Source organism: Balaenoptera acutorostrata, chromosome 5, assembly GCF_949987535.1.
Source record: "Balaenoptera acutorostrata chromosome 5, mBalAcu1.1, whole genome shotgun sequence".
Taxonomy (NCBI): Eukaryota; Metazoa; Chordata; class Mammalia; order Artiodactyla; family Balaenopteridae; genus Balaenoptera; species Balaenoptera acutorostrata.
Genome location: NC_080068.1, coordinates 64367706 through 64385215, shown reverse-complemented (window position 1 = coordinate 64385215; position 17510 = coordinate 64367706).

Below are 17510 nucleotides of genomic sequence, written 5' to 3'. Positions count from 1 at the left end.
TTTGGTTTGGGCAGTCAGTTCCTTATATGTTTTGAATATTAACCCCTTATTACATACGTGATTTGCAAATATTTTCTCCTATTTCATAGGTCGTTTTCATTTTGTTGATAGTTTCTTTTGCTGTGCAGAAGCTTTTTAATTTAATATAGTCCTACTTTAAAATTTTTTAGTTTGTTGCTTGTGCTTTAGGATTACGTACAAAAATAATTACCAAGATCCCATGTCAAGGAGTTTTTCACCTATATTTTCTTCTAGAGAGTTTTACTGTTTCAGGTCTTATATTTAAATCTTAAATTCATTTCAAGTTAATTTTTGTAGGTGGTATAAGATAGAGGTATAGTTTCATTCTTTTGCATGTGAATATCCAATATTCCCAGCACCATTTATTTTAGAGACTGTCTTTTCACCATTGAGTATTCTTGGCTCCCTTGTCAAATACTAGTTGACCATATAAGCATGGGTTTATTTCTGGGCTCTTGATTCTGTTCCATTGATCCCTGTGTCTGTTTTTATACCAGTACCATACTGTTTTGATTATCAGCTTTATAGTGTAGCTTGAAATCAGAAAGTGTGATACCTCCTGCTTTGTTCTTCCTTCTGTAGATTGTTTTGGCTACCTGGGGTCTTTTGTGGTTCTATATAAAATTTAGGATTTTGTTTTCCTCATTCTGTAAAAAAATACCATTGGGATCTTTCTGGGGATTGCACTGAATCTATAGATGGTTGTAGGTAATATGGACGTTTTAACAATATTTATTCTTCCAATCCATGAACCCATGTTCTTTCATTTTCATTTGTGTCATCAGTTTCTTTCCTCAGTGTCTTGTAGTTTTCAATGTAAAGATCTTTGCCTCCTTGGTTAGTTTTATCCCTTAGTATTTTATCATTTTTGATGCTATTGTTAATGGGATCATTTTCTTTATTTCTTTTTCAGATAATTTGTTTTTAGTGTAAAGAAACACAACTGATTTTTGTTTGTTTATTTTGTCTACAGCAAATTTACTAAATATGCTGATTTAATCTAACAATTTTTTGGTGGAGTTTTTGGGGTTTTCTATATATAAAAACATGTCATCTACAAATAAAGATTATTTTACTTTTTCCTTTCCAATTCTGATACCTGTTATTTCTTTTTCTTGCCTGATAGCTATAGCTTTGACTAGGACTTGTACTATGTAGAAGTGGTGAGAGTGGGCACTCTTGTCTTGTTCTTGATACTAGTGGAAAAGCTTTCAACCTCTCACCATTGAGTATGTGGTTTAGCTGTGGGCTTGTAATATATGACCTCTAATATGTTTAAGTACACTTCTTCTATAACTAATTTGTAAGAGTTTTTTAAATATCATGAATGGATATTGAATTTTGTCACATGCTTTTTCTACATCTATTTAGATGATCATATGATTTTTATCTTTCATTCCATTTATGTGATGTATCACATTTGTTGATTTGCATATGTTGAACCATTCTTACATTCAAGGGTGAATCCTGTTTCATCATGGTATATGATCCTTTTAATGTGCTGCTGAATTTGGTTTGCAAGTATTTTATTGAGAATTTTTGCATGTATATTAATCAGGAATATTAGTCTGTGGTTTTCTTTTCTTGTAGTGTCCCTATCTCACTCTGGTATCAGCATAATGGTGGTTTTGTAAAATGAGTTTGGGAGTGTTCCCTCCTCTTTGGTGTTTTTAGATGAGTTTGATAAAAATTGGTGTTAATTTTTCTTTAAATGTTTGGTAAAATTCACCAGTGAATCCATCGGGTTCTGGCTTTTTCTTTGTTGGGAGTTTTTTCATTACTGATTCAATCTGCTTACTAGTAATTTGTTTGTTCAAATGTCTCTGTTTCTTCCTGATTCAGTGTTTGTCTTCTTAAAACACAGACTCAATTCAGCCCATAGCAATGTCCTTTATTAATTTAAGGAAGTTGATGAGGCTATTTTTACAAATGGGTGTTGAGTTTTGTCAAATCTTTTTGTGTATCTTTTGCAATGATTGTATGATTTTTCATTAATAGTTCATCAATATACTGAATTACATTAATTGATTTTCTAATGTTTATCCAAACCTAACTTTATCATGATTTATTATCTGTTTGTAATATTGCTGAATATGACTTAATAGGATTTTGCTGAAAAATTTTGCTTTTACGTTGTTTAGGGATACTACCCTTTAGTGTTCTTTCCTTGTTTAGCTTTATTTGGTTCTGGTATCAGGGTATAACACTGGTACTATAAAATGAGTTGTAAAGTGTTCCCTCCTATTTTGTGTAGAATTGATATTATTTATTTCCTATATGCTTGGTAGTGTATACCAGTGTCACTACCTTGCCTTGGAATTCTTAAGAAAATTATTTCAACTATAAACTAATTTCCTTGATCCATAATAGAATCTTTAAGTTGCCTATATAATTTTAAAATGAGCAATACATTTTTATTCTGTATTGAAGATGGAAAAATAAATGAGGAGATGTTGTAGGGGAAAAGAAAGGTCTGCTCCTTCAGCCTTGAAGACATTTTGAAAGAAGAAGGAGATGAAAGTTGGGGAAGCAGATGTACAGATATTTTTGTTCTCTTCTCTCCAGGCCAAGTCTCAGATATCAAAGAATGTTAAAAGGAAGCCAGAGAACTGAGATAAGTTTGCCTCACTTTTTGTTGAGGTTATGCAAGAGACCCTCCTCAAAGTTACCTTTGAAATAATCTAGTCATGTCCAATATGTAAGCAAAAATAGAACCCACATTAGTTTTTATAGACATCCTCCTACTAAAGAGATTTTTTTTTTGACTTGAAGGTATATGAGAGACATCTATTCACTTGCTATCTTTTTTTAATCAGTACACTAATAACCACAAGTTCACATTTTTCCCCAGGAAAATATTAGAAAAGCCAAAGCTTTTCTTTTAGCATGGACAGTGCTTAATTAATTTCTGATCTTACTATCTGTGATCCCATAAAAGCAAACAGATAATTTAGTCCACAAGTTTATTATTATTATTTTGATGTGATGATTATACTTTGTCTTTAGTGAGGGATATATATGTAACTGAGTAGAGTGAAATAAATTTCAATGTGATGGGCCAATGAGAAATATCAATTAATTTTTCCCTGCAAAACCTAATATTGGGTCACTAAAGTCACAATTTTTGTAAACTTTTCCATCAGAGTCATATGTTCTCATAATATTTTTATGTAAAGCCTAATATTTTAATTTTGGAAATCAGTATTTTAGTCTTACAGAAGGTTAAGTTATGGTAATCAATAACTATACTTCAAAAAGATAAATTTAAGGAACTCTATCTGTATGTGTTTAACAGAATATAAAAGAAAATATCACCTTTGCATTCATACGTCTTCCAATAGAATATGATAATTCTGTATAAATATATAAGCAGCTTAGTTCTAGAATCATATAAACAAGCCATTCTTTGAAGCTTAAAAAAATCATTACTTTGTTAGCTTTTGGTTTTCCATTTTCAAGTAGTAACTTTCAAAATAGTTTTAACATTAAACCAAAAGTCTCTGTGTAAACTAGTATAGAGTTGATCCTAGATACTATAAGTAACAATCTTAGGGAACACTCCAGCAAATGCAGCAAGCAGACTATCTTTATGAATGATATTTATACTTATATGTATCCTTTGCCTGATTCTCAACACACATTTTTACTCTTTCCAAATTTTTGGACATATTCTGATAATCGTTCATCAAGCAATTGCTTATAATTATTTTGGGGCTCTTCAAATGTGTTTAATACCCAGTCTAGCGGGGTATTTTTTGTTATTCCTTTCAGGTGTTTTGTATTTATATTTTTGTACTTTCATATCAAAGTTCATTTTACTTACTTCAATTTCCTGTCCAGACTTTATCCAGAATCTTTATATTATCTTTTTTATATGTCATTTATTTAATGATTGATAATATTAATTGTATCTAAGATAATCTGGGAATTATATGTTATTACTTTAAATATTCAATAATATTTAATGTACAGTATTTATTTTTTAGCTTCCAAATAATAAACCTATTCTGATATTAAATTCATTTTAAAAAATATTTTACCCATGACATTTAATTTAACCCAAACTTATTTTATGTAATAAAACTGACATAAAGATATAAAAATTATTGAATAACACATGTCACTTTTGATAAACAAAAAAATTCCTATATACATATCACCCATAATTTGTATCTGTCCATTAAAATGTAACCAGATATTTATATTTATTTTTATTTTAATGCTTCTAAGAATAGGACCCATCTTACAATCAATATGTATAATAATGTTTGTTATCTGAAAATATGTTATTAAACAAAGCCATATTTTTGATTAATATTATTTTAGAGTTCAGATACTATGGTCTTAAGAAATCAATATCTTCAACAGAGTCTTTATCAAATCTTTAGGCTCCATCACTGCACATTAAGCACTGCACTCTCATCTAGCTGTAGGGTGGCCATATGGTCATATTTCCCAGAATATGGACACAGGAGATGATATCACATTGATCTAGTGTGGTGGCTGTGGAGTCAAATGGAAATCAAAATCAAGCTCAAGCACTTGCTTGCTGTGAGATCTTAGACAAGTATTTCATTCCTCCGGTTTGCTTCTTTACCTGTAAAATATTGATGGCAACTATACTGTAAGGTTCTTGTGAGGATGAAATGACTCAATTCATGTAGAGTTTTTGAAAGAGTACTTGAAACATAGGAAACCCACCATTATCATTGTAAATATCTGTCCTTTATCAAACATAAGATGTGGTTATTTCTGATAACTTCCATTATTACTTTGAAGTCTCCAGTGGCATTCTTTGGAGGCATAAAATTCCTTAGAAGCTCTGTAAATGTGCTCAGTTTAAACATCAATACTGATTCTCTAACCCTAAAAGCATTATCAAAGAAGTTCTGCTTTGATTGGCTAAACCTTAAGAACAGCTTCATCTAAATTAAAGTAAGCATAATAAGTTAAATAAACAAATTAACAACAGCAATAACAATAACAAAAAATCAAAGTTATTGAATAGGACAATCAGATATACAAACAATGTGGCAGAAAATCAAACTTTATCCCCCTCTGCTGCTTACACTTGAGTCGGAGGAAAAGCAGCAAATGATTGTCTCCACGTTTGCATATATATATGTATATATACATATAATATCTTTGTATATAAATATATACATAATTAAATAATTATATAACTATATTTGTATAACTTTCTCTCTCTATATATATAAAAAACTAATCTATGTAATATATATAACTACATAATTATGTAACTATATATGTGTACCTTTCTGTCATTCTCTACACACACATACACACAAACACACATGAACACACAATTGTTGTCAGCAGATAAATACAATTTATTCTTCAGATTAAGAATATTTCCTGAAAAGTTTCAGTACTTCCTACTTCTTTTACAAATAGACACTATCTTCCAACTTTGTCTCCTTTGCTGAAGGAACAGAACAAAATGAGCCACCCAGATGAATGAACATTCCTCAAATTCCCTAATTAATGTAATTCAAATAATATTGACAATCCATATCATGAAAGATAAGTGACTTGCTATCACTTGTCCTTTCCTTATGCCAATCTAAAATAATCTCAGCAGGCAGACCATATATTTATGGAGAGTTTTGAAATAATAGGTTATCATTTATATTTTTACCCAAAAAGCAGACATCACTTGGTTACCTTAAAGGAAAATGAAGAGAATGAATATTTAATTCTGGAAGACTGAGAATCAGAATACAAACATTAATTGGATATTTTAAATCAACTGAAGCCCCCTTTTTTGAGCTAATATATGTTAAGCCATATTAAATTTTCCAATTCATTGTAATGATGGGAATAGCAAAAGTATTGTCACCAAAAGAGGACTTATAAGCAAATATTGGGTACTTAATATTGAAACCATGTAACTCAGATTTAGACTTGAACCCACGTACCGGGACTTGAAACCAGCCAAAACCCAGATTGGGACTTGAACCCATGGTCTTTTAACTGAGATCACACACCTGGTCTCAGGACTTAATGAAGCTCAGGTTCTTGATGTCTCACTGCAGAAAGAATTCAGTGAGAGAAAAAGTGATAGGTAAGAAGTAGATTTATTTAGAGAGAAACACACTTCACAGATAGAGCGTGGGCCATCTCAGAAGGTGAAGGAGCTCCAGGGTATGGGGTTGTTAGTTTTTATAGGAGTGTTAATTTCACAGGCTAATGAGTGGGAGGAGTTTCCAGCTACTTTGGGTAAGGGGTGGGGATTTCCAGAAATTGGGCCACCACCCACTTTTTGTCCTTTACGGTCAGCCTTGGAACTGTCATGGCACCTGTAGGTGTGTCATTTAGCTTGCTGATGTGTTACAGTGAGCATATACTGAGGCTCAAGGTCTACTGGAAGTCAAATCTTTCACCATTTTGGATCTAGTTAGTTCTAACCAGTTTTTGTCATGTCCTACAGCTATGCCATTCTTTTAAAGGTTGTGCCCTGCCCCCTTCCCTCCTGTTTCAATACTATATATATTAGATATTGTCTCTGTACTAAAAGAAATGCAATAGTCTTGAAGGAGACAAATAATGTACAAGTTATACCTTCATAGAAAAATATGTGTGACTATGTATAATGAAGTGATGAGTTGCAGTTCTGGTTATCTATTACGTTTTAAAAATTAGTAACTATAAATAAAATATTTTCTTAGTTTCTTAATGATGATATTACCTACTAATGCATATAATATTTATGAGTATAAAGGTAATACAGCTTAGTAAAACCAAACAAATTTCCCTGAATAACATGGAATAATGTTGCAAGTTTTTTTTTTAATACAGTAATATCTAGATTGATGAGTAAGGTTTATTTCTAGAATAAGCAAGGAGTTTTGGCTATTTATGAGAGGTGTTATCTAACATCTCTCAAAAATAAAGTAAAATAATACTTTCATGTATACTTTCTAATTTACTTTCAAATGGAGAAATACATTCTGTTTGCCTTTAGTGGAAAGGAAAATAAACTAGATGTCAACAGATTATAGATTTCTTTCACTCTACTTCTGTTTTCTTTAGAAAACCATTGTTTTCCGAGAATGCATTTGAATTATTTGTATAATAAGTTTTCAGATTAGATGATCTCAAAAAAAAATGTTTTTTAACTGCAGATAAACTATCAAAAGTGTGAAGTGGATTTTCAAAATTACATGTTGAAAAGCCTAGACATACATTCAAACTATAGAAAATCACAGAAAAGAAAAAATTTGGAAAGCATAAAAATGGAAAAAATATATTTTATTTAATATATAAAATATCATATATTCTAATGAATAGAGAAGCAAAGATAAGAATTATATCTGACTTTTCCTCAGAAATCATGCAAGCAGGAAGAGTTGAGTGAACTACTTAAAGGGTTGAGATATCACCAACCTAGAATTCTGTACCCTGTGAAATTATCCTTCAAAACTGATGAAGAAATTGACTTTCTCAGAAAAAGTAAATTGAAGGAATTTGTTGCCAGTACACCTGCCTTGAAGGAAATATGGATTTGGATTGGTTGTAAATGTATAGTTCAAACTCTAGGGCAAACACTAAAAAAGGTTAAAAAAAAAAAAGTGTAGTTGATATGCTAAAGAAGTGAGAAAATGGAATCATATAAAATGATCAATTAAAAATCATAAAAAGTAGAAAAATTGTGGAAGACAACATGAACAAAGAAAAAGGACACAAATAGAGAACAGTAACAAATATGGTAGTTATTAATGCATCTATATCAATAATCACCTGAAAATATCAATGATGTAAATACACCAATTAAAAGACAGAGTCAATTAAAAAATAAGAACCAACAATATCTTTTCTACAATGAACACATTTTAAACATAAAGACACATACCAATAAAATAAAGGAGTGCAAAAAGATATACCATGCTAATAGTAATCAAAAGTTGAAGTAGCTATATTCACTGCAGACAGAGCAGACTTCAGAATAAGGAAAGTGTGGATGCAACTAAAAACAGACCATCAAAATACATGAAACAAAATTTGATAGAATGACAAGGAGAAATAAATGAGTCCACTGTTATAGTTGGAAACCTTAATACCCATCTATCAGAAATAGATAAATCTATCAGACAGAAAATCAGTAAGGATATAGTTAATCTCAGCATCACCATCAGTCATCAGGATATAATTGACATCTGTAGATTACATCATCCAACAACAGCAGAAAACACATTCTTCTGAAGCTCTTGTGGAACATGCACCAAGGTGAAAAACACTCTGGGTCATAAAACATATCTAAAAATTTAAAAGGATAGAAATTATACAATCTCTGTTCTCAGACCACAATAGAATTGAACTAGATATCAATAACAGAAAGATAGCTGGAAAATCCCAAAATACTTGGAGACCAAGAAACAGAGTTCTAGAAAACACATGGATCAATGAAGAAATGTCAAGAGATAGTTCAAAATATTTTGAAATATATGAAAATAAAAGTACAACTTATCAAAAATTGTGTGATGCAGTAAAAGGGTGTTTAGAACAAAATTTATGGTGTTGAATGCATATTAAAGAAAAGAAAGATCATATATCAATCTAATTTAATACTTTAGGAAACTAGTAAAAGATGGGCATATTAAATCTAAAGTAAGCAGAAGAATATAATAAGAATTAAAGCAGAAATCAATGAAATTGAAAAATGGAAATCAATAGAGAAAAATCAACAAAACCAAAAGCTGGTTATCTGAAAGACCAGTAAAATTGATAAGCCTCTAGTCAGTCTAACACAAAAAGAAAAAACAAATTACTGATATCAGAAGGGAAAGAGGGGCTATCACTACAAATCTCATGGATACTTAAAGGATAAAAAAGAATATTATGAACAACCTTATGCCCATGGGTTTGCTAACCTAGATCAAATGGATCAATTTATTGAGAGATATAATATGCCAAAACTTATACAGGAAGAAATAGAGAATCAGAATAAGCCTATATCTATTAACAAAACTGAATCAATAATTAATAGCTTTCCAAAAGAGAAAGTATCAGGCCCAGATGGGTTTACTGGTGAATTCTGCCAACATTTAAGGAAGAAATTATACTGATTCTCTACAGTGTCTGTCAGAGGACATAAGAGGAGAGAATACTTACCAACTCATTCTATGAGGTCAGTAATACCCTAATAATAAATTCAGAGAAAGGCATTATAGGAAAAGAAAACTGCAGACCAATATCTCTCATTAACATAGATGCAAAAATCCTCAGTAAAATATTAGCAAATTGAATCCAAAAAAATAGAAAAGAATTGTACACCAAAACCAAGTAGATTTATCCTAGCACAGAAGTCTGCTCGAAATGTAAAAATCAATTAATGTAATCCTTCACATCAGCAGGCTGAAGAAGAAAAATCATATGATCTTATCAATAGATACAGAAAAAGTATTTGACACAATCCAACATTTATTCATAATAAAACTCTCCATAGACTAGAAATAGAGGGCAACTGTGTCATCTTGATAAAGACCATGTATTTACCCAAAGGAGCTGAAAACTTAAGTCCACTCAAATATCTTCACACAGATGTTTACAGCAGCTTTATTCATCATTGCCAAACACGGAAGCAGTCAAGATGTCCTTTAGTAGATGAATGGATAAACTGTGGAACATACATACAATGAAATATTATTCAGCACTAAAAGGAAATGAGCTATTAAGCCATGAAAAGATATGAAGGAAACTTAAGTGCATATTACTAAATGAAAGAAGCCAATTCAAAAAGGCTACATACTGTATGATTCAAGCTATATGACATTTTTTAAAAGACAAAACTATAGAGACAGTAAAAAGATTAGTAGTTGCCAAGGTTGAGGGATGGGGGAGAATTGAATAGGCAGAGTATAGAGGATTGTTCGGGCAGTGAAAATACTCTATATGATATATATTTAAAATTTTTTATTTTTATTGAAGTATAGTTGATTTACAATATTATATTTTCAGGTGTACAACATAGTGATTCAAATTTTTTATAGATTATACTCCATTTAAAGTTATTATAAAATGTTGACTATATTCCCTATGCTGTACAATATATCCTTATAGCTTATTTATTTTATACATAGTGGTTTGTATCTCTTAATTCCCTACCCTGTCTTATCCTTTCCACCTTCCCTCTCCTCACTGGTAACCACTAGTTTGTTTCTGTTTTGTTATATTCATTCATTTGTTTTATTTTTTAGATTCCACATATAAGTGTTGTGATACAGTATTTGTCTTTCTCTGACTTAATTCACTAAGCATAAAACTCTCCAGTTCCATCCATGTTGTTGCAAGTGGCAAAATTTCATCCTTTATTATGGCTGATTAGTATTCTGTTGTATATATATATCACATTTTCCTTATCCAGTCATCTGTTGATGGACACTTGGTTACTTCCATATCTTGGCTATTGTAAATAATGCTGTTATGAACATTGGGGTGCATGTATCTTTTTGAATTAGTGTTTTCATTTTCTTCAGATATATACCCAGGAATGGAATGGCTGGATCATATGGTAATTCTACTTTTAGTATTTTGAGGAATCTCCATAACTGTTTTCAATAGTGACAGAACCAGTTTACATTCCCAGAAACAATGCATGAGGGTTCCCTTTTCTCCAGATCCTCATCAGCACTTGCTATTTGTTGTCTTTTTGATGATAGCCATTCTGATTTGTGTGAGATGATATCTCACTGTGTTTTTGATTTGTGTTTCCCTGATGATTCATTATGTTGAGCATCTTTTCATGTACCTGATAGCCATCTGTATGCCTTCCTTGGAAAAATAACTATTCAGATCCTCTTCCAATATTTTAATCAGGTTGTTTGTTTGTTTGATGTTGAGTTGTATGAGTTCTTTGTATATTTTGGGTATTGACCCATTATCAGATATATCATTTGCAAATATCTTCTACCATTCACTAAGGGCATTTTTCATTTTATTGCTAGTTTCTCTCACTGTGCACAAGCTTTTTAGTTTGATGATATCCCATTTGTTTATTTTTGTTTTTGTTTCCCTGCCTGAGGAGACATACAAAAAAATTATTGAATTTTTTTTGCAACAGAAATTTGACTGATGTCAAAGACTGTACTGCTTCTGTTTTCTTCTAGGAGTTTTATGATTTCACATCTTACATTTAAATGTAAGTATTTAATCCATTTAGATTTTATTTTTGTATATGTTATGAGAAAGTAGTCCAGCTTGGTTCCTTTGCACGTAGCTGTTCAGTTTTCCCAGCACCATTTATTGAAGAGGCTGTCTTTTCCCAATTGTATATTCCTGCCTCCTTTGTCATAGATTAATTGACCACAAGTGTGTAGGTTTATTTCTGGACTCTCTATTCTATTCCATTGATCTATGTGTCTGTTTTTGTGCCAGTACCATACTGTTTTGATTATTGTAGCTTTGTAGTGTCATTTGAAATCAGGGACATTTATTCTTCTTTCTTGAGATTCTTTTGGCTATTTGAAGTGTTTTGTGTTTCCATACAAAGTTCTGAATTATTAATTGTTCTACTTCTGTGAAAAATGCCATTGGTATTTTGATAGGGATTGCACTGAATCTGTGGATTGCCTTGGAGAGTTTGGTCTTTTAAACAAAATTAATTCTTCCAATCCAAGAGCATGATATATTTTTCCATTTATTTGTGTCACTCAAGTAAAAACAAAATATGAGGTGCTTAAATATAAGTAGGTATATATAAATATATACATGGATCTGTGGAAAAATCAGAACCCAGAATTCTACATTTATAGTGATCAAAATCATATGTGTATGTATACAGTCAAGATACAGAAGAATACTAATGCTTAGATGATAGAATTAAAGATGATGTTCATTTTTCCTTTATTTTTACCTCCAAATATTCTTAATTATTATGTATTTATTTAACATTCCAAATAATATTATTAAACTATCATAAGCTAATATACTTTGGCATGTAGTAGCTTATAAAGATAATGTATTTCTACATTAGATATTTAAGGAATTATATAGAGAGGCAGACATAGTACAGGGATGAAAGGAAACACATGTGAGGTAAAACAAGATGCTATAGCACATTACTGTACAGTGAAGATTCTGGACTTTAAAAAAAGAACACACAGATACAAAATTCATAAGGCTACTGCTTTCCCCAAGTTATCAGCATCCCTTGGCTGGAGGATTTATACAGTGGTTCCCAAATGGTTTCCCTGTTTGCCCATTTACCCCAATAGTCTATTCTTCACACTGTAGCTAGAGGGCTTTTACAAAGTATGCCATTTTTCTTTTCAAACTCTTGATGACTTCCTATATTACTCAGGACAAAAAACAAAGTACTTAACATTGTACACATGGTTCTCCTATCATATCTGAAACATCTTCCACCCAATTCTGTGATCAAATCAAATCATAACAAAAAGAATTCTCTGACTCTTCTATGTAAAATAGCAAACCCCAACCCACTATCCCTTTACCCTGCTCTATTTTTCTTCACTAGAATTGCTACTACCTGATACACATCATGATATAGGTATATATGCTATGTACATATAAATTACATATGCATGCATACATAGGCACATACACACATATATCACATATATATACACACATACCTAATACAACTATATATTTCACACCCAGAGTATACCTTTGCATATCATATAATTCGTATCTGCATTTCACCACATGCTGTGTGTTTTCACACATGCCTGTGTGCCATTCGTTTTCTCTCAATCAGTCTTTTGTCATAAAAATGTAATTTCCATAGAAAACTACATTTGGTTTCTTTGGTTCAATACAGCATTTCTTTATCTAATAGAAGGCCTGGCACATTCATAGAAACTAATGAGTATTTATTTACTAGTACCAGTTATTAATATTAATATTAATATATTAATACACTCATAATAAATTAATTAAATGTTAATATAGTAAGTCATTAAATAAATTAATGCATTTTCTGTAAGCTGAATGCAGCCACGCACACCTCAATGGAGCCTGCTTTTATATGATTTTGTGACTATTTCCTCTAAGCAAGTTTTGACAAGATTAGATCTGACCATGAATCTCTCTTAACATGATTATGTGATTATCTTGAGATTCTCCTTTTATTGCTCTTCTTCCTACCTCATCATTTGGGAAAGGAGATCCTTAGAATTGTATATGTTAGTATCTAGAATTTTGTGAGTCTGAGCACACCAGCATTTGAGATTAAGAATTTTAAGACCAACTCATAAATATTAATCCTCATATCTGCTCTGTCAACAAAGTATACGTGTTTCATAGTCTGCACATACCTACATTCATATATTTTTAAAATATTGTGACTGATATTTCTGTGGTCTAGAAAAGGAACTTGACTTTTATGATCCAGACCCCTGTGTTCAGAATGACAAGATTGTTGACTAGCATATCTGTAAGCAACAGTCACAGGCAACATTTGGTGAGTCCTTGGCAAGTATCATGCTTTCTTAGAAAGCTAAGGAAAGAAATTTGATAACTTTAAGGGAATATTCTAGAGATTATTTCTCATTTATATGAGTTTTAAAAACCGGTTCAGAATAACTTTACATCAGGAGTTGTCTCTTAAAAAGTTAATTAGAAATTGCATGATATCAGACTTAGCTTAAGCTAATGGTCACTCATAATTTAAAACATCATCTATGTCTATGAAAATAACAAATATCTGAATGAGTATTACAAAATGAAGTAAAATATCTGAATTCTCCAAAGATTGGCTCTTTTACATCCAAGCAAATAACTATGGTCCTGGGTGAAATGAAATTAAGAAATACATTATTTTTGTTTATCTTATTTTTTTTTTTTTAATTCTTTCAAGTGAATATTGGTTTTGGGGAGCTGGCAACTGGAACTAAGTTACTTCTGTTAATCAAGTAGATTCATCAGCAACCCTCACCTATAACTTTTTCTTTGATAAACAGCTTCACTCTTGGAGAATTTATTCCTTCCTGAGTTGAAAATTAGAGGGAATGTTGGTCAAGTGAAGGACAATGAGGCAGAGGATACATAAATATATTCCTCTTTTACAAATGGAAGCATTATATTTATTAGGCATCAAGTAAAACCAGAGTATACCAAAAAAGTTCAAGTATATTGTGTTTCAGAATATTTAAACAAGTTTTTCTTTATCTTAATTATTTGGCAAACATATAAGTAACAATATGGCATCAAGTATTAACATTTGCTAGAGTTATTTATTGTCATTCATAAGACTGAGATGTTGGATGCAGTAACTGATAGGGAGATCATGAGAGTTGCCATCACAGAGAACTTATTGACATAGTTGCAGAGATTGAGGAGATATTTCAAGGGGAGAAAAAAAGTAAACTAATCCTGGTAAAGACAGAATTATAGGAACATCTGTAGGGAACAGACGGGTGAATTAGATGATAGAATAATGCAAGAGAGGCAGTAAATATATGATTATTACATTTATGGATAATCCAGTAAACTGAGTACCCCAAAAGGTTTTCTGGAAAGTGCAGATCAGGAAAATATATTCTCAAGTTAATAGAAAGGTATATTACCCAAATACAAATTATATATTCCATTCTTGAATTTTGAATCACTACTAAATGGACAGAGAAATTTAGAAAAGAAAAAATCCATGTAATGCTATCTGAGTGGTATGCTTCTGACCATGAGGGCATTTTTTTCTTTTAATTTTTATTTTATATTGGAGTATACTTGATTAACAATGTTGTGTTAGTTTCAGGTGTACAGCAAAGTGGTTCAGTTATACATATATCTATTCTTTTTCAATTTTTTTTTTCTATTTAAGTTATTTGTCCTGAATCTTATCTGTTTCCAAGTTTGGGTTCTTACCTTCTTGTCAATTGTGTGACACATCATTCTCCCCACCCATCATTTATCTTCCAATATATTTCCTTCAGCTTAATTTCAATCTCACAATGTTAAGATATATACCCAGTTAAGAACTCAGGATTTTTTTAGTTACAACTATAGATAAGGTATTTTACACTACCTAATGATCACACCATGTCTTTTGACAAGGAAATTTTAAAGCTAATAGTGAGGATATATATATTTAAAGCAATTATAACTTACTTTATTTTAAAAATTCCTGCAATAGGTGATATATCTATCTCAATGTAGATTTCACAGCTGTGTTTTTAAAATGACAGAGTTAAAAATGAAAGTTTATATTCTGTTTCTTTTATTTTTTTGTTAACGTCTCTCTTTCTCTTTTGTTGATAATAGTTTTATATTAATTTTTTTTTTTTTACCAGAACTACTTTAGGGAAAAATTTCTGTGTAAAAATTTGATAGATTACTTGGATTTTTGAGTGGTAGGTTTTCCTAGGTTTTAAGCCTCCAAACACTGAGTACCTGTATGTTTTAGTTACCAAAGTATTCTACATGACCCAGCACATGTGAAGAACAAATAAATAAATGAATGGGTATATGAAGAAATGGTACTTCCACATGGTTACTTCCCATGGTTACTTGGTTGATATTTAAAATTTCTGGAGAAAGAGTAAAGGCCAGTAAACTATCAGAATGCTGTATATTCTCTGGTCTATGAAATTAGTTATACCAAATTAAAGCAGATCTTTGGCTTAGAGAATAAAAATTGTATTTTGCAGATACTGTTCAGTTGGCAATATGCATTACTCCATCTTATTTAGACATTTAAAATATAAATAATAATTGTCTTTATTATGCCAATTATGACAATAAATAACAAGAAACTTTTATATATACAAAGAAAAAATGGTTTCCCCACTATCTATGGAGAGAAATATGCTGCCATTTATTGTTTTGATAAATAAAAGTAATAAATGGTCTAAACTGAAGAATTTGAAAGGAAAATATGATTAATAGCTTTTGCTGATTTTGTTATTCTCATAATCCTAGGGGCTTCCTTTAACTTAAAGTATCAGATATGTTCCTAAATGTTTGTGTTTTCTGGGAACCTACAAATTCAGACTTCCTCTCTCTCTCTTCTTCCCTCCCTCCCTTCCTTTTTTCCCCTTCCTGTTTCTTTCTGTTTATCTACATTCCTTCTCTCATTCTTCCATGTCTGAAAATTAAGTGCATTTAGTTCACTTTATCAGTTTACATTACTCTAGATATGTTTTAAAATTTCTTTTTTGTCTTCAGATTTTTACATCAAATAACGACAGATTAATTTTGCCAGTATTATTTATTTTGCTATTATTTACTAATTAAAATAAAAGCTGAATTTGTGGTAATTTTAACATTTTTACTTTGGAAATATTATGAGGATATTTTGATCTTACACATCCCAAATTAGAAATATTTCAATAATTGAAAACTAGAAAGTTAAGATCAAGTAAAATGACTTCCAATATACATACGTGAAGATAGAAAAATAAAATATGTTAAATATTGAACAACAAAGTGGATATATCGTATATAGTAAGACAATAATTTTTATTTTGGAAGGTCACTCTAAAAATATAGGAGGTCCTATAATATCTAACACAAATGATAATCATGGTATATATGTCTACCCAGAAAAATATATTCAGTTCAGAAAATGAGTGATGCAGCTTTATTTGTGCTAATATAGATGTATCTGGAAGACACTTAAATGAAAACACTACAGAGCAAGTGCATAGAGTACAGATGACCCTTGAACGAGGGAGTTAACCTCTGTATAATCTGGGCCTGCCTATTCGCGGTTCTTCTGCATCCGTGATTCCTCCGTCTCCGTGGTTCCTTGTCTCCGGGGTTCCTTCACATCGTGCAAATTCAACCAACCAGTACCATAGTATTGACTACTGAAAAGTATCCAGGTATAAGTGGACCCAAGAAGTTCAAACCTGCACTGTTCAAGGGTTAATCTGTACTATAATTTGTGTGTGTAAAAGAAAGGCTAAAAATGTATAGTTTGTCAACATATAGACTGTCTCTGTTAAGAGCTTTAATAAATTGGCCATAGTTATTGCTCTAGAAAGGTCGGGTCCTGAGTGGGTATAGAAAGGGGTCAGCAGCTAGACTTTCTTACTGTTAATCCCTTTGCACCTTTTGAATTTTAGCCCATTTTGCTATGGCCTGTTACAAAAGAAGATCTTAAAAAATATTTAGGTATTTGCCTAAGTAGTTAATGAATTGAAGAGCTCATTATCAATTTTATTTACTGGTATAATCAAATAATTGGAAGATAATATAAAACTTAGAAAAAGTAAAAAATATAATGAAAGGATATGTTTACAAATTGATATTTACATAATTAGGTACAAATTAGATATAATCCCTTTATGCAGCTGATTTTTCAGGACAGAACTACACAAAGATGAGGTAGTTTACTGGTTGCTATCAGTTTCTGATGGTCAGAAAACAAAGAGCTGCTTTTTAAATAGCTAATAAAAGGAGAGTTCTTTTATAATGTATTGATAGTACTTAATTATAGGCACAATCCTGACAGAACCATCACACAGCTTGGTATGAATATCATTTTTATGAATTTATAGGCAATT